We start from the raw sequence: 20105 nt of genomic DNA on the forward strand, positions 1-20105 counted from the left end.
TTTATGACCCCCCTACCCTTTACACACATACACACCACAGACACACACACGGACTCACACATTGAGCACACAATCCCATGCATGCACCTTGCACTGTGAACCTGGACCCTCAAGGACACACTCACACTCTACTTTGTTCTAGATTATAGCTCTGCATTCTATATTAGGACTCACATGATGACTTTTCTGTCTAGACCATGACATTTCATATGCTACGACAGAGGAGCCTTCTTAGTGCTGAGACACATCACTGATTCAGTATCAGGGAGACATTACAGACAAATTCAGCCCATCTGACCCTGACGCACTCACGCACGCAACAAGTTTTTTTCAGACAGGTCTTACACACATACACTCACACATGCACACACACACACACGCACACACACACACACACACACACACACACACACACACACACACACACACACACACACACACACACACACACACACACACACACACACACACACACACACACACACACACACAGATACACATTATTACTGACATACACAGACAATACACACTTCCCACAATTCAAAAGAAGTTCTATGACAACATAACAAATCCACACAAATCCATGAACACTATCAAATTCGTCAACTGTAATGTCATCCAAAAGTCCCATTTCAAGACAAATATATCTCTGTTATCATCTGCCTTACTGTAAGAATCATTGCATATGCCTTTGTTAGTGTTGCTTAGAAACAACCCATGTGTGTGTATATGTGTGTGTGAGCGTGTGTGTGTGAGGAATGTGTAACGTACACACTGTGCTTACTGGGGCGTGGTCATCTAAGTAAGGCTCTTTCCTCACACAGTACCCACCCTGAGACTTGTGGCGGTAGGGGAGGAGTGGATGGAGGGAGGAGGAGAGAGAGTAAGGAAAGTCGTAAAGTCTCTAATAGCCTCTCTCAGAGGCGCGTCTTACCTGTGGGTGAGGAGAGGAAGGAGGAGGCAGGGAGGGAGGCTGTGTCAACACTGGACAGGTGCGGACCAAACCACACAGGCCCTCTCCTTCCCTCCCCGCCCCCCCAAGAGTTACCAACCACTGAGCCTCACAGAGCCATGAGGACTCATAAAGATAAAACATCTAAACGAGCACCTGTCGCTTCACAACAATAACAGAAAGTGGAAACACATGATAGAATCAAACTTAATTGGCTTTCGGGTTAAGTGGGCATTGTGTCAAGAAGCAGTGAGGCTTGGTTGGGTTGTGTTTTGGAGGACGCATGGCTCTCGACCTTCGCCTCTTTCAGGTCCGTACGGGAATTGCAGCGATGAGACAAGACTGTAACTACCAATTGGACACCACAAAATTGGGGAGGAAAAAAGTGTAATTAAAAAAAATGTTTAAAAAAAACAACAGAAAGAGGCTTATTGAATTTGTGGACTTTGGTTCATAGTGTTCCACCTCAAGCATAATCTGTTACTGATGCAGTAACACAAAATGAAGAGCATAAGTCAATGATTTCCATTGCAAAGAAAACCTAAAACAGCATGGGCCAAGACATTACACAATGAACACCCCATAAAATGTTATCCTCTCAGCCCCAGGCTAAGTCTTGGTGAAATAGCATTGCCCCTTTATTACAAGCATTACAGCTAATTGCCTCCCTGCCCCCTTTCCTGTGTGTTACAGCGATGTGGGGAAGGGGTGGACCCAAGCTTTGACGTTTACAAAAAGGAATCCCCTCAATGGCTGGGGCTGGGCTGCCCAACTCACTCAACCCGTCTGGCTCCCAGACACACACGCACTCACACACACTGTCTGCTCTGGGGGAGAGACAGAACAGAGAGAGAATGAGAGACACTGCAACCTTGAAGTTCAACTCATTCTCTGGGAGAGAAAGAGAGTGAGAGAGTGAGAGAGAGGCAAACAGTCTCCTCTCAGGTATGTAACACTTATATCTTCTATCACATAGGATGTTCTTATTTTCACCATTGCCCCAGATAATGGTCTTACTGGATTATTGACGACTGTTTAGTTTTTTAAGTGAGGATGTAGGCCTAGATGTCTGTTCCTAACAGGGGAGGGAACCCCTTCACTTTTCACCAGCTGTTTGTACAACAACCTGTGGATCAGGCTTTTTACTTTTTCTGGTGACCGGTGGATATCTTTATCTGGATCTGCTACTCCAGTGTCGTTTGGATATGCGAGATATCGCCCTGATCTAAGAGTAATCTCTGCCGCCAATGTGAACATCCACCCAAAGGTCATGCTGTAAATGGTTTCATTGTCTGTGACAGTCTGTCTAGTCTGTCCATATGTCTGTCCGTCTATCTATCTGTCTGTCTGTATATCTGTTAGTCTGTCTCTCGCTCTCTCTTTTTGTAAGACTGTCTGCCTATCCGTCCGTCTGTCTGTCTACGTCTGTCAACCAGCCCTGAGTTAGTTGGGGGCTGAGAGACAGAGCACAGCGGATGTCATAAAAAGTTTGTTGGAAAAGCAGGCGAGAGAAGGACGTGGAGCAGACAGAGAGAGAGGGAGAGAGAGGGGGAGAGAGAGGAGAGCTCTGAACATTCCTGTCATTGTTCAGAAGTCCTGTAAGTCTGCTACAGCGGCCCAGAGAGGAGAGAACCTCCATGAAAGGGAATTATACAGATCACGGTTCTAGTCAAGGGTTTAGCCAGCCAGGATGTCTGTCTCTGGCTATCTGGCTCCCTCTCTCTGGGGCTCTCAGCATGGGTCTCTACTGGAGCTAACTGGGCCTCCAGTCCTAGACCTCCAGGCAGAGGGAGTGGTGGGGAGGTGATCATTTATCCTCTCACACTGTGCTCATTAAGGCAGCAAGTGTCACCGGACATTGGGGAGAGGGGTGGAGGAGCAGAGGGATGGAGGGGTGGAGGAGCAGAGGGATGGAAAGTTGGAAGGGCGGATGGTGATGAAGAGGAGAAAAATAGATGGAAGGAAGGGAGAGAGAGGAGAGGGTGGTGGAAGTGGGCGAGGAGAAAGAGAAGAGGTGCCGGACAGGAAGGTGGAAGAGGGCGAGGAGAAAGAGAAGAGGTGCCGGACAGGAAGGTGGAAGAGGGAGAGGAGAAGTAGAAGATTAGGGTCTGGAGCGAGGCCTGGTGTTTGGGGTGTCTAATTTGGGGAGTCTGTGTGTGTGTGTGTGTGTGTGTATGTGTGTGTGTATGTATGTATGTGTGTGTATGTGTGTGTGTGTGTGTGTGTGTAAGGCGGCGTGGGCGTCCATGGCGAAGCACGGTGGTGGTGGGGTTTGGCAGGGAATAAGGACCAGGGTAGGGTTACGGCCGCTGGGCTGAAGGGAGAGAAGGATTGGCCGGGCTGAGCTGGGCTGGGTTCTGGGCTGGTACAGCCATCGAGCTTTTTGTCTGGAAATACTTTTTATTTTCATACTAATGTACCGCATGTGACGTGTTCCCTTGATTGTTGGTTCGACTTCCAGTGAACTTTGAATTGGCTTTGATTCTGTTACCGCTGTTAGACATAACAATGACATTGACATCTTTCTGTGAATGTCATTGAATGTCACGGAATCAGCACTAACTATGCCCTCACACGCATGCAAACACACACACACACACACACACTTACTGGGAGGAAATGGAGGCAAGCACACACAAAGGAACGGGTGTGGTAGTGTATCAAGGTGTGTAGGTCTATAGAACTAGGTTAAAGCGAGTGTGCCACACAGTGATTCCGCTGTGTCACACACACTACTTCAGCTCTCTTGATTGAAGGACTGATTGAAAGGCTTAAGAGGATTCATGGTCATTTACGGTAGGCCTCATCCATTTTGTTGTGATGTCATCTTAGCAACACCCCTGATCCCTGCCTATTTACAGTATTGAGCATCATAAGATCATGGGAATACAGTAGTTTTCCATAGTAACACATAGAAATATCCAAATATTTTCAAAATTGAACTAGACATTATGTTACAGTCTATATTTATCTGTCTATGTACAGCAGTGGAGGCTGTTGATGGGAGGACGGAGCATTCACTCCATTCCAGACTTTATTATGAGCCTCCCCTCAGCAGCCTCCACCGATGTACAGTATGCTGTAGTCTGTAAAAACACAGTATTACACTTTGGTGAAAGTAGACCCCAGTGGTATGGTTGGTCCAGTTGGTTCTGTATTAGGCTTTGGGAGCCAGTTCACACCACCAAGTTGAGTATGATGTCAGGCTGCTACAGTATCGCTTTGGATTCTGTTCTCCTTTTATGAGTCGCTAAGGTCAGAGTGCTGCTAACACCTCACTGTGTTTGCTCTAAAGGACATTGTGAACAAATGCTGTTTGCATATTGATTATATGCATACTGTGTGTGCATTGTACTCTGAAGTGTATTCAGCAGCGTGTGTGTGTGTGTGTGTGTGTGTGTGTGTGTGTGTGTGTGTGTGTGTGTGTGTGTGTGTGTGTGTGTGTGTGTGTGTGTGTGTGTGTGTGTGTGTGTGTGTGTGTGTGTGTGTGTGTGTGTGTGTGTGTGTGTGTGTGTGTGTGTGTGTGTGTGTGTGTGTGTGTGTGTGTGTGTGTGTGTGTGTGTGTGTGTGTGTGTGCGTGTGTGTGTGTGTGAGGCTGCTTGGATAGGCACACAGGGAAAAGATATGTGTTGAGACAACACACATTGAGATCCAGCTGTCTTCACACGGTGTTTTCCACTTAGCATGTTATGCCCTTGTGTAAACGGCTGTGTAAATGCTACTGCTCAACTCACACACACTACCCAAATATCTGAGAACAGGGAGATTGGTGGCAGGAGGAGTCCACGTCTACACATAGAGAAACACGCACACACACACCCTATACTCTCTTTTCCATATACACACACACACACACACACACACACACACACACACACACACACACACACACACACACACACACACACACACACACACACACACACACACACACACACAGGAACAGCTTGTCATTGCTAGGATACATCTGCTTCTGAACATCACTCAGTCAGTGATTACATTTTCCTCCAATTCTCCGCTTCGCTCGGGATTCACAAATTACCAAATGATGATTAGTTGAGAATTAGCCAAAAACTCGTTGACTCAGAATGAAAGAGAGGGGGAAAGCAGTGAGAGATATTAGCCGTCTATCCTTTGAATAAGTGTTTGAGGTGAGGCGGCAGAGCGGCGTGCGTCACCAGCCATGCTGTCATTAAGAGGAGAAGAGGGAAGGAATGAGCTCATAGGTACTAACGGCTGGGGGTTAGAATGGGGAAAGGGGAAAAGAAGGCGCCAATGGAAAAGATGGGGAGAGCGAGAGAGAGATATCCAGCTAGGAGATGAAAGGACAAATGGGTACAAAGCGTAACTGGCTGATATTCTGCCAGAGAAGAGTTTCAGTTATGGTCTTTCTTATAAGGGCACTGACAAAGACCTTGAATGACCTTCTGTCTCCGGGAGACTAAAGCTTTAGTAAATATTATGAACATGAAACTGTCTTGAAGGCAAAGTTATTCACATGTAACTCATACAGTTAGAAGCATAGATGCACTAAAAGACATCAGATACAACTCAATGATAAAAGGCTAGACATACTGTAGCCTAAATTGTGAAGAAAATTGAGTATTTCTCTAAATCAACTTGCAGCATCCCTGTGTCCACTGACATGTGAACCAATAACAGTGGCCCTCAATGATGCAAAAATGATAACTCAGCAGGTAATTGAATCTGTCCCCAAATTGAAGTCAGTCACACTCCATACTGTAAGCAGGGAGAGCCAGAGCTAGAGAGAGAAGAATGACATACAGCTTCTAGTTGCTCGGTTTCTTCCCAGCAGCCACCCTATCACGTCTAGTCCTGAGCTGTTAATCAAGCTTTGATTGGTTAATTGACCCACAGAGAGAAGCAGTGGTGGGACAGAACATTGGTTTGGCAGAGCAACCCAGGTTTTGGTCAGAAAGAGAGAAGCTTGTTAGCATTATCATGTACTCATGGGGCTGTTATGCACCAATACAGAGAGAACGAGAGATGTTTGTTAGCATTAGCATGTACTAATAGGGCTGTTATGCACCAGTACAGAGAGAACGAGAGATGTTTGTTAGCATTAGCATGTACTAATAGGGCTGTTATGCACCAGTACAGAAAGAATGAGAGATGTTTGTTAGCATTAGCATGTACTAATAGGGCTGTTATGAACCAGTACAGAGAGAACGAGAGATGTTTGTTAGCATTAGCATGTACTAATAGGGCTGTTATGCACCAGTACAGAGAGAACGAGAGATGTTTGTTAGCATTAGCATGTACTAATAGGGCTGTTATGCACCAGTACAGAGAGAATGAGAGATGTTTGTTAGCATTAGCATGTACTAATAGGGCTGTTATGCACCAGTACAGAGAGAACGAGAGATGTTTGTTAGCATTAGCATGTACTAATAGGGCTGTTATGCACCAGTACAGAGAGAATGAGAGATGTTTGTTAGCATTAGCATGTACTAATAGGGCTGTTATGCACCAGTACAGAGAGAACGAGAGATGTTTGTTAGCATTAGCATGTACTAATAGGGCTGTTATGCACCAGTACAGAGAGAACGAGAGATGTTTGTTAGCATTAGCATGTACTAATAGGGCTGTTATGCACCAGTACAGAGAGAACGAGAGATGTTTGTTAGCATTAGCATGTACTAATAGGGCTGTTATGCACCAGTACAGAGAGAACGAGAGATGTTTGTTAGCATTAGCATGTACTAATATGGATTTTATGCACCAGTACAGAGAGAACGAGAGATGTTTGTTAGCATTAGCATGTACTCATAGGGCTGTTATGCACCAGCACAGAGAGAGCGAGAGACGTTTGTTAGCATTTTTTTTATTTTTTTTATTTTTTTTATTTAACCTTTATTTAACCAGGTAGGGAAATTGAGAACACGTTCTCATTTACAATTGCGACCTGGCCAAGATAAAGCAAAGCAGTTCAACACATACAACAACCCATAGTTACACATGGAGTAAAAACAAACATATAGTCAATAATACAGTGAAAAAAAATAAGTCTATATACAATGTGAGCAAGTGAGGTGAGATAAGGGAGGTGAAGGCAAACAGATATATGTATAAATAAATAAAAATATAAAAAGGCCATGGAGGCGAAGTGAGTACAACACAGCAAGTAAAATAAAAACTAAAAAAAAACACTGGAATGGTTGGTTTGCATTGGAAGAAAGTGCAAAGTATAGACAGAAATAATGGGGTGCAAAGGAGCAAAATAAATTAATAAATAAATACAGTAGGTAAAGAGGGAAGCAGTCATAGGGCTAGTCTGTCCTATCAAGAGATATTATTAGCATGCTGGGCTGGTCTGTCTGTAGGCTACCCAGAGATAATAGAGATACGTTTGTTAAAGTTAGCAGCATGCCAACCTGCAGGCTACACAGAGATGTTTGTTAGCATTAGCTAACAGTGAGCACTCATAGGGCTGCTATATACACAGTTCATAGCGTGACTAGGTATGGAATATAGAATCTTTTTCTCTGTGGAATCTTATCTCCGAGGGACCATTTACTTCAGGTAGTCCAAATACATACAAGTTACATTTAGACATAAATAGTGACTGTATATCAATATTTTGGACACAATCAAGTGAGCTGTGAACACATTTTGTACTGAGTGTTTATTTCACTGTTTATTATCTTTGGTTTGTGTTAAAACCGACGGTCTGTTAGACATCAATGACACACTACATTAGCTAATTATAGTCTGACACTACTCTTCATTCACAGATCCAGCTTGGTAAAATTGTATTAGAAACTTTACAGCTTTCAGTGCTACAGCTAGCATTAGCCTCTGCCTATACAGACGACAGTTATATAGCATGTTAGCATTAGCGATGCTAACACGGGTGTACCTTGGCTGGCACGGCACGGCAGGCCTTGTGTACAGACACATGACAGACACCAGACTAACTTATTTATGGCCTGGAATTCCCCCCAAAATGTGCTCTAATACTGACTCATATGGTGTGATCCAGAATCACTAGACTAGAATAAAACAGCTCTCTAAAATTGATATCCGTCCATTAGGTAATGGTTAAATATAGCACTTTGGTAGTACTGGATGTACCAAACTCAGTCTTGATGTGTCATTCACTGTGGCAGAGGAAGAACCCAGCTCCTGTGAGGTTTTGCTGGGGCAGAGTTAGGACAAAACCCCAGCTCCTGTGAGGTTTAGTTGGGGCAGAGTTAGGACAAAACCCCAGCTCCTGTGAGGTTTAGTTGGGGCAGAGTTAGGACAAAACCCCAGCTCCTGTGAGGTTTGGTTGGGGCAGAGTTAGGACAAAACCCCAGCTCCTGTAAGGTTTAGTTGGGGCAGAGTTAGGACAAAACCCCAGCTCCTGTGAGGTTTGGTTGGGGCAGAGTTAGGACAAAACCCCAGCTCCTGTGAGGTTTGGTTGGGGCAAAGTTAGGAGTAGTCCTGTCCATGGTGAGGTATGGTTAGGGCAGAGTTAGGAGTAGTCCTGTCCATGGTGAGGTATGATTAGGGCAGAGTTAGGAGTAGTCCTGTCCATGGTGAGGTATGGTTAGGGCAGAGTTAGGAGTAGTCCTGTCCATGGTGAGGTATGGTTAGGGCAGAGTTAGGAGTAGTCCTGTCCATGGTGAGGTATGGTTAGGGCAGAGTTAGGAGTAGTCCTGTCCATGGTGAGGTATGGTTAGGGCAGAGTTAGGAGTAGTCCTGTCCATGGTGAGGTATGGTTAGGGCAGAGTTAGGAGTAGTCCTGTCCATGGTGAGGTATGATTAGGGCAGAGTTAGGAGTAGTCCTGTCCATGGTGAGGTATGATTAGGGCAGAGTTAGGAGTAGTCCTGTCCATGGTGAGGTATGGTTAGGGCAGAGTTAGGAGTAGTCCTGTCCATGGTGAGGTATGGTTAGGGCAGAGTTAGGAGTAGTCCTGTCCATGGTGAGGTATGGTTAGGGCAGAGTTAGGAGTAGTCCTGTCCATGGTTAGGTATGGTTAGGGCAGAGTTAGGAGTAGTCCTGTCCATGGTGAGGTATGGTTAGGGCAGAGTTAGGAGTAGTCCTGTCCATGGTGAGGTATGGTTAGGGCAGAGTTAGGTTCAGATCCACTATGAGGTTTGGTTGGGGCCGAGTTAGGAGTTAAGAGCAGCGCCACTGTACACTGAGTCAGTTTCCCCAGTCAGGGGCACAGCAGTTATACAGGGCATACTGTATAACATCTTAATGGGAGTGACAGAGAGGGGCAGAGAGGGTACTGTATAACGTCTTAATGGGAGTGACAGAGAGGGGCACAGGGCGTACTGTATAACGTCTTAATGGGAGTGACAGAGAGGGGCACAGAGGGTACTGTATAACGTCTTAATGGGAGTGACAGAGGGGCACAGGGCGTACTGTATAACGTCTTAATGGGAGTGACAGAGAGGGGCACAGAGGGTACTGTATAACGTCTTAATGGGAGTGACAGAGAGGGGCACAGGGCGTACTGTATAACGTCTTAATGGGAGTGACAGAGAGGGGCACAGAGGGTACTGTATAACGTCTTAATGGGAGTGACAGAGAGAGGGGCACAGAGGGTACTGTATAACATCTTAATGGGAGTGACAGAGAGAGGGGCACAGAGGGTACTGTATAACATCTTAATGGGAGTGACAGAGAGAGGGGCACAGAGGGTACTGTATAACGTCTTAATGGGAGTGACAGAGAGAGGGGCACAGAGGGTACTGTATAACGTCTTAATGGGAGTGACAGAGAGAGGGGCACAGAGGGTACTGTATAACGTCTTAATGGGAGTGACAGAGAGAGGGGCACAGAGGGGACTGTATAACATCTTAATGGGAGTGACAGAGGGAGGGGCACAGAGGGTACTGTATAACGTCTTAATGGGAGTGACAGAGAGAGGGGCACAGGGTGTACTGTATAACGTCTTAATGGGAGTGACAGAGAGAGGGGCACAGAGGGTACTGTATAACATCTTAATTGGAGTGACAGAGAGGGGCACAGAGGGTACTGTATAACGTCTTAATGGGAGTGACAGAGAGAGGGGCACAGAGGGTACTGTATAACGTCTTAATGGGAGTGACAGAGAGAGGGGCACAGAGCGTACTGTATAACGTCTTAATGGGAGTGACAGAGAGAGGGGCACAGAGCGTACTGTATAACGTCTTAATGGGAGTGACAGAGAGAGGGGCACAGAGGGTACTGTATAACGTCTTAATGGGAGTGACAGAGAGAGGGGCACAGAGCGTACTGTATAACGTCTTAATGGGAGTGACAGAGAGGGGCACAGGGGGTACTGTATAACATCTTAATGGGAGTGACAGAGAGAGGGGCACAGAGGGTACTGTATAACATCTTAATGGGAGTGACAGAGAGAGGGGCACAGAGGGTACTGTATAACGTCTTAATGGGAGTGACAGAGAGAGGGGCACAGGGGGTACTGTATAACATCTTAGTGGGAGTGACAGAGAGAGGGGCACAGGGTGTACTGTATAACATCTTAATGGGAGTGACAGAGAGAGGGGCACAGGGGGTACTGTATAACATCTTAATGGGAGTGACAGAGAGAGGGGCACAGAGGGTACTGTATAACATCTTAATGGGAGTGACAGAGAGAGTGGCACAGGGTGTACTGTATAACGTCTTAATGGGAGTGACAGAGAGAGGGGCACAGGGGGTACTGTATAACGTCTTAATGGGAGTGCCACTTGGCTATAATTCCTTCTGACCTAATTCTCTACACTATAATTGAAAAGCTATTTTTAAGAGTCCACAGGAAGCTGGGTCTTCAAGAAGCCGCAACACACTGCTGAAAAAGGTATCAACAATGACCTGTGAATGACGAAGATATGACAGTGCTGAAGAAACACACACACACACAACCAGGCACACACACACACAGACACACAGACACACAGACACACAGACACACAGACACACAGACACACAGACACACACACACACACACACACACACACACAGACACACAGACACACAGACACACAGACACAATCAGGCACACACACACACACACACACACACACACACACAGACACACAGACACACAGACACACAGACACACAGACACACACACACACAGACACACAGACACACACACACACAGACACACAGACACACAGACACACAGACACACAGACACACAGACACACACACACACACACACAGACACACAGACACACAGACACACAGACACAACCAGGCACACACACACACACACACACACACACACACACACACAGACACACAGACACACAGACACACAGACACACAGACACACAGACACACAGACACACAGACACACAGACACACAGACACACAGACACACACACACACACACAGACACACAGACACACAGACACACAGACACACAGACACACAGACACACAGACACACAGACACACACACACACACTGAGCTGGCTGGAGTTGTAGACAGTATGAAAGGAGGGACCAGGGAAAGATCCAGAACAACACCTTCATGGACTTATACAGAAACTATCTGTGGGTTTTCATCTGGTGTCTTTTAGGAAAGCACGTCTTAGTGTGCCATGGACCTACACCTTTACCATAAGTTACCATGGACACAGACACACACCTCCACCACAAACGCCTCACGTCTAGTCAACCATGCTGCCGGCCAGGGGAATTCCTGGTAGAGTGATTTTTAAGACTAAAGACTGAATCACATTGCCAGGGATTTCCAATGGCCGGCATGAAGTATGCAACCTGGATCTAATGGGAATAAAGGTGTGTGAACAAACGTTTATATATACACACACACACCTGGTTGCGCGGCGGCAGGACTTAGCACACATGTGAACACTGTAAGTTTACCTCCATGTTCACAGTGGTTAAGTTCTGCCGCCCTGGGGCCACAGCCTGTATGTCTGATCCCAGGAGAGGAGAGGGGGCACTGGGGAGGATCACTGGGACAATTACCCCAGCCTGGATCTCTAAGAATGGACTTTAGTATTGCCAAAGTTCAACCAGTTAGTGTTTACGCCATTGTAATACTACGCATTGGTGGACCTATTTGAAGCATGACATTAGGTAACACTTCATTTGGATAGTCCCAAGTAGATGGCTTGTAGATGTTCAATAACTGTCAGCAACATTTCAGCTAACTATCCATTACCCGTAACCATCTGCAGATCATCTGTTTGGGACTCTCTAAATAAACTGTGGCCTGACATTATCAGGGCTGTTTATATGTCTGTCTGTGATTCTGATGGATCTGTTGGTCGCTCCTATCTCTCTATCAACTGGCTGTGTGACCAGGTGGGAAGTCTTTCATCCTCTCCAGGTGCATTAATGCTTCTCGGACTGTATTCAAGCATGAATAAAATAAGACAGAAGTCATAGTCATCCACAACAGTTTCTATTCTCAGTTTCCTGTGTGTGTGTGTGTGTGTGTGTGTGTGTGTGTGTGTGTGTGTGTGTGTGTGTGTGTGTGTGTGTGTGCGTGCGTGCGTGCGTGCGTGCGTGCGTGCGTGCGTGCGTGCGTGCGTGCGTGCGTGCGTGCGTGCGTGCGTGCGTGCGTGCGTGCGTGCGTGCGTGCGTGCGTGCGTGCGTGCGTGCGTGCGTGCGTGCGTGCGTGCGTGCGTGCGTGCGTGCGTGCGTGCGTGCGTGCGTGCGTGCGTGCGCGACCCCAGTTCCCCAGTGCTTGTAATTGAAGTGTTGGTCTTACTTGTGGTTTTAGCAGGTAGTGTTTGTGTACCCACTGTTTCCTGTCATCCGAACAATACAAATTGAATACTTTGATCTCTCCGTGTGTAACTAAAACTTTCCAAATGTCAGTGTTTGGTTACTAGTCTCCATTAGTACACTATAGGACATGTAGTGTATTCAAAGAACTGTGAAGGTGTTAGCATATTAACTACTCTGTGTGTGTGGTCTCTCTCTGCCCCCTCACTGGGCCTGTCTCCCGTGCCTGCTGTGCTGATAATCAGTGTGTGAGGTTAGCTGGCTCAGTTCAGCAGGAACAGGGGCCTGGCCCATCCACAGTGGCTGGAGGCCAGAGAGAGACATACTAGAACAGGAGAACCATCCCGACCTGAGACCAGTGTTTCACTCCACTAAACCATCGGCAAGAGAATACAGAGGTGTATTCATTAGTGCAAAACGTTTTTCAACAAAAATGACCATTTCCTATAGGACAAATTCAAGGTTAGTCCCTCCCAATTTGTCCAGTGTACTTGTTTGGTTCCTAGTGACTACACCCCCGTCTTCCTCCATCTCTACATCAACAAAAACGTAGCCATGGTTCTTAAATTGAAGTACATGACAGGTGAACAGAAAACAGATTGAATTGTTGCATATATTTTAATGTTATATTACAAAAAATGCATAAATGTGTGTGTTTGATATGAAAGTATGCAAATAAAAGAATACTCTAAAATGCATTATGTTTTTCTTTGTGTTATTTCTCAAGTTTGTTATTTCCAATGAATACCACGGTAACAAAACCTATTCTACAGGTTTATAACAAGATGTACTATCTCTATTTATCTCTCTCAAGCTCTATGTTCCTCTTCCTGTCTTTCTTTATCTCTGTGTCCCTCCTCTTTATCTCCCCTATGTCCTCCTCCTGCTTTATGATCTTATTGTCCTTGACTTGTGCTGTAAACTCTCTCAGCCCTCACAGCAGATGTGATGTGGATTAAGTAACAACGGCAAAATGGAAAACTTCACATAATGTGCTTTCAGTTACATGTGCAAGTTGTGAAACTTCATAACTTAGAAAAAAAAGTGTTTTTGATTGTTACATATACCAGCTAGGTTCAGTGAAATGTGTTGTTTTACAGGGTCGGCCATAGTAGTACAGCACCTCTGGAGCAATTTAGGTTGAAGTGCACATTGACAGATTTTTCCTCTTGTCGATTTCTGTAAACGAACCAGCGACCTTTCGGTTACTGGCCCAATGCTCTAACCACTAGGCTACCTGCCCCCTGAATAGATTAGTACATGTCATAATGTACTACTAACTACATTGCTGAGCTATATTTCTCCATTGGGACTTAATCTGTAAATATCTCAATATATTTGTGATATTAATCAATGTTGTAATGATGAATAAAGGTTGCTAGAACAAAGTAACTCACAAATATGAAACAAAACACCCCACACTAAAGACGATGCCTGCATGCCACACCCTTCTGGGGCAAATCATTTGCAATGATGAAAGGACTGAAGCGTAGCTATCTGAACACATCATATAACACTTGTGGTGAACTAGAACATGGTGAACCGTGTTGTGAACCAAAAGGCAACGTGTCTCAACTGAATATCACACCACAATATTACATCACAATCCTTTTTTCTGACTTGAGGCTAAGGTTTGTAAAAACTTTTACATATATGGAGGCAATGTTGCCAGATTTCATGACACTTTACAGATGAATCTGAGCCAAAATCCCACCAAGTCCATTAAAGGTAGCCCAGTTGCAGGTGAGGAAAAGTGTCCAATCTGGCACCACCATATGGGGTAACAAAAGACAGATGAGAGGGTTGACAGAGTTCATGTCTTCTTAAAGGAAGATATATAGAGTGAACTTGATCCCTGTCTATTTTTGTATTTGTCTTTATTTAACCTTTTAACTAGGCAAGTCAGTTAAGAACAATGACGGCCTACCCCGGCCAAACCCGGACGACACTGGGCCAATTGTGTGCCGCCCTATGGGACTCCCAATCACTGCCGGTTGTGATACAGCCTGGATTCGAACCAGGGTATCTGTAGTGACTAACTAACTGTGGGAGGTTATCCACAGCAGGTGAGACAGGGTCAACCAAATGATCTATATCAATGGGGTCATATTATCACTGACTTCTACAACTACCAACCAACCCCACCGAGCCGCGCCAGCTGTCAAAGCTAATGATCATAACGGCAAAGATGATAACGGCACCGATTATAGCGGCAATGATGACAATGCTGATGATGGAGGAAAAGAGTTTAGCATCGGTCCGGATGTTTGTATTCTCTGAGTCGTTGCCGGGCCAACGGAGAAAGTCTCCGTCAGCAGCGGCAGCTGGCTGCGTCAGAGGTTACACCGCATCAATCAACTTCCTGTTTCTGAGAAAGCAGTTTGTAGGTGAGGCTAAAGCTCTCTCTCTTTTTCTCTCTCTCTTCTCACTCTCTAGGTTGACTCCCTCTCTCTCACTCACTTTCTCGCTCTGTTATTTATTTTTATTTTAAAAATGTACAGGACAAATCTGAGGGGTCAAGTGCCCCCCGCACTCCCTCACCTGCTGCCACCTTTGCACACAGAGGCATCATGCCCATAGGGGGCACAGGGGTACATGCCCCCTCAGATTTGTCCTGTAAAAATAAATGTATAATGAATAAAAGGGTTTGTATTACAAATAGAAAATGGAGGGGGGAAAAATTACATTTTGGTTGTTGTTTCTCTGTAATACTACTAGCCACCTGGCAATTTCATGAATTTCACTTTAACTAGCCCAGATAGGTTCCCAATCTCCAAAACTCATAACTAGCTACCAAGAAGCCATTTCAGGCTATCAATCAAGTTAGAGTAGCTAGCTTGTCAAACTATCTACGATGGGATGCCTGCTAGCAAGGTTGGTAGACTTTAGAAAAGCAAGCAATTACTACATGTACTGAATAAAACTCACATTACTTTCAATACCAAAAAAGATATAACCACCAGTCTGGAGCTCAAGAGATATTCTTAGATATGCAGAAAAATAAAAAATAAATTTACTTTGAATTAAGCATAATGATTATGGATCTATATTGCAGGAAAACGCTGTTTTAGATGTTTGAAAAATGGTAAATTCTCCCACTTCCAGCAGGAGGCCTAGCCCCTGTCCGAACCACCCCCCGGCCATCCTCACATACTTTGTACCCCCTCAGATTTTGGGGGTGAATGACGCTCCTGTCTGCAGGTTAGCTTGGCATGAATCCAGGGCGGGAGTCCCCATGGCAACATAACAGGTAAACAGTGAAGCAGATAAGGGCATGAGGATGCCGCTGCTAAAGAGTGTACAGACAGGACATACACACACTACATACATAGAAAAATACACACAACAACACACATACACATACACACTACATACATAGAAAAATACGCACAACAACACACACACACGCTGCACTAGACTCTCGACAGGCTCAACCCACACTGCAGCTATGCAGCCAGTCATCTTTCACTTTCCCTCTTTCTTTTTTCCTCCTCCCTCTCCCTTTCTTTCTCTCTTTCACTCCCTTCTCTTCTCTGTCTCTCCCCCTCTTTCTCTCCCCCCTCTGCACTCTCTCTGTCTCTCTCTCCCTCTTTCTCTCTCCCTCCTTCCCTCCCTCTCAGCAGATATCTGCCAATCTGGCTGCTGTACAGACATAATTGCCATTATGACTGTTGTGGCCCCCACATCACACAGAGTAGTGATTGTTCAGCGAGAGAAAGTCCTAACACTGTCCGCTCTGTGGAGACGTCACACAACATTATCATAGCGTGACTAGATAATGCACACACACACAGCCCTGAGCACGCACGCGCATTAACACACACACACTGCCGTGAGCACACATGCCCACACACACACGAGACAACTATCCACGCAATATCTTCTCTCTCTCTCTCAGACTTTCTGTCTCCTCATCATCCAATAAAGCGCTAAACAAACATAAGCGTCTAAACGTGATGGAAAATCCATACAGTGTGGCCTTTGTGCTGTCAATCTAATGTCTAGCCCTTGGTAAACACACCCTACAGCACACCGTGCCACACACACACACACACACACACACACACACACACACACACACACACACACACACACACACACACACACACACACACACACACACACACACACACACACACACACACACACACACACACACACACACACACACACACACACACACACACACACACCATACAGCACACAAAGCCAATAGAAAATTAAATGGATGGAAAAACAGTTTGTGCAAAAAGAGGAACTGCAGAGAGTGTGTAGGGGGAGGACACATTGAGGCTGAGGTTTGGGAAAATGGACCTTATCCCAAAATTCTATTCTAAATTCTAAAACATTCCTGACGTCACTGTGGCTTTTCATGAATAAACACATTTGTGATTGTTTGCAGAAGTTCCATTTAAAAGGTTGTAATATAATGGGTCTGCATGGTGACGTGTAGAGTGGAAGTTTGGGTATATGGGAACTATGATTAGACATCGGAAGGCTCAACTCCCCTTAGGGGAACACTGATGGCGCTATATCAATGAGAGAAGAGTGCATACTCTCTCTACTATTGAGGTTAAGTTTATAGTGTGAAGTGACTGAAGTCAGACTCATAAAAGCTGAGAATGTGTTGACAATTATTTCATTGTTATGTAATGCAGATTTTTGGTTTTACTATCCTCATGGGGATCAGAAGGAAAACTAGCTGTCCTCCGGCTACACCATGGTGCTACTCTACAGAGTGCTGTTGAGGCTACTGTAGACCTTCATTGCAAAACAGTGTGTTTTTATCAATTATTTGGTGACGTGCATATATTTAGTATAGTTTTATCTAAAAAGGATAGGAGGATGGTCCTCCCCTTCCTCCTCTGAGGAGCCTCCACTGCTCATGTTTACATTTAGACACTCAGGAGTTGGCGTGAGATATGGGTTTGAAAACGTACCTCAATGCAGGGATGGGATATGCCAATGTACTCCAAATTTGACCTTTATCCACACTGATACATAGAGGAGATTGAAATATTGCTTGTTTTCCCAGAAAACTTCCCTTTTTGTCCTCATGCTAGCTAGCAGTAGCCAATCAGTTCCTTTGTTGTTCAATATGAAGTGCCATTCCATAATGGCTGTTGTGGCTACTGCTAGCTAGCATGAGGAATAAAAGGGAAGCTTTCTGGGAAAACAAGCAATATTTCAATCTTCTTGATGGACCAGTGTTGTAGAGTAGTGGTTAGTTTTAGGGTTAAGAGTTAGGGTTCTAATCAAGTCAAATCACATTGTATTGGTCACATGGTTAGCAGATGTTAATGCGGGTGTAGCAAAATGCTTGTGCTTCTAGTTCCGACCATGCAGCAATATCTAACAAGTGATATCTAACAATTTCACAACATATACCCAATACACACAAGTAAAGGAACGGAGTTAAGAATATATACATATTTGGACAAGCAATGTCAGAGAGGCATAGACTAAGATACAGTAGAAAAGTATAGAATGCAGTGTATAAATATGAGATGAGTAATGCAAGAAAGGTAAATATTATTAAAGTGACTAGTGTTCCATTTGTTAAAGTGGCCAATGATTTCAAGTATGTGTATGTAGGCTGCAGCCTCTGTGCTAGTGTTGGCTATTTAACAGTCTGATGGCTTTGAGAAAGAAGCTGTTTTTCAGTCTCTCAGTCCCCGCTTTGATGCACCTGTACTGTCCTCGCCTACTGGATGATAGCGGGGTGAACAGGCAGGGGCTCAGGTGGTTGTTGTCCTTGATGATCTTTTTGGATTTCCTGTGACATCGGGTGCTGTACTGTAGGTGTCCTGGAGGGCAGGTAGTTTTCCCCCGGTGATGCGTTGTGCAGACCTCACTACCCTCTGGAGAGCCTTACAGTTCTGGGCGGAGCAGTTGCCGTACCAGGTGGTGATACAGCCCGACAGGATGCTCTCAATTGTGCATCTGTAAAGGTTTGTGAGGGTTTTAGGTGACAAGCCAAATTTCTTCAGCCTCCACTGTCTGTGTGGGTGGACCATTTCAGTTTGTCAGTGATGTTTACGCCCAGGAACTTAAAACTTTCCACCTTCTCCCCTGCTGTCCCGTCGATGTGGATAGGGGGGTGCTCACTCTGCTGTTTCCTGAAGTACACGATCAGGTTAGGTTAGGTTAAGGGAAAATATGATTTTGAATGGGAATCAATTGCTTAGTCCCCGCAAGGATAGTAAAACAAACGCATTTGTGTGTGTGTGTGTGCGTGTACAACCGGTAACGGTACCAACAGACATTTCCACAGAACAGCCCACACGTGACACATAATTCTTTCATTAACTCTTCAGGGGAACTGGGAGGGGCGGAACCACACAGACAACAGCTGTGATTGATGGAATGGTTACCTGACATGGCCTCTTGGATCTGGAAACCCATTCAATAACACCCACCCACTGAAAACAATGAACAAACACGCTACCACACATCTCACCCCACAGTAGCATGTAATGGCAGTGTTAATGCCAATATCCTCTCACTGTCAATAACTATACCCTTGACTTGTTTTGAGCTTCATAACTTCCTACGGCTGTGATAGGTTGTTGTCTCACCTGGCTATCTTAAGATGAATGCACTAATGTAAGTAGCTCCGGTTGCCAGAAGATACTGACCCTACCGTTACGCTTGTTTACACTGAGCTGCACTGGCGTCAGAACACAATCATGGTTACTTTAAGACACCTAGGAGCTGGCGCCAGATACGGGGGTTGAAAACGTGCGTCAATGCAGAGATATGCCACTATACTACACATTTTACCTTTATCCACACTGATACATCGAGAAGATTGAAATACTTCCCTGTTCATCCCCATGCTAGCTAGCAGTAGCCACCGCAGCTATTTAAGAATGGCTGTGTCAGCCAATCAGTTTCTTTGTTGTTCAACATGACATGCCTTTCCATAATGGCTGCTGTGGCTACTGGTAGCTAGCAAGAGGACGAAAACGGCAATTTGGATAAAGGTACAATTTGGAGTATAGTGGCATATCCCATCCCTGCATTGAAGTAAGTTTTCCAACCCATATCTCTTGCCGGCTCCATGGTGTCTTCATATAACCATGACTGTGTTCCGACCCCAGTGCTGCTCAGTGTAAACAAGAATAATGGTAGGGTCGGTATCTTCAGCACACATTCAACTCAGAGGGCTTGATGATTAGTTTAATCAGCTGTGATTGTCCAGGGCTATAATAAAAATGTGTTCTCTAGGGGGACTTGAGGACTGGAGTTGGGAAACACTGTGCTAAATTACTAAAATGTAGTGTGATGGTTTCTGGTTATTCCTTTCATCTAAGACCTAGACAACCAGGTGAGGGGAGTTCCTTACTAATTATTGACCTTATTTCATCAATTAAGTACAAGGGAGGAGCGAAAAACCAGACACTCTGTGGAACAAGTTTGACATGACGTAACTGTTATGCTGCTG

The sequence above is a fragment of the Salvelinus fontinalis genome, unplaced genomic scaffold (assembly GCF_029448725.1).
Source record: "Salvelinus fontinalis isolate EN_2023a unplaced genomic scaffold, ASM2944872v1 scaffold_0420, whole genome shotgun sequence".
NCBI lineage: Eukaryota > Metazoa > Chordata > Actinopteri > Salmoniformes > Salmonidae > Salvelinus > Salvelinus fontinalis.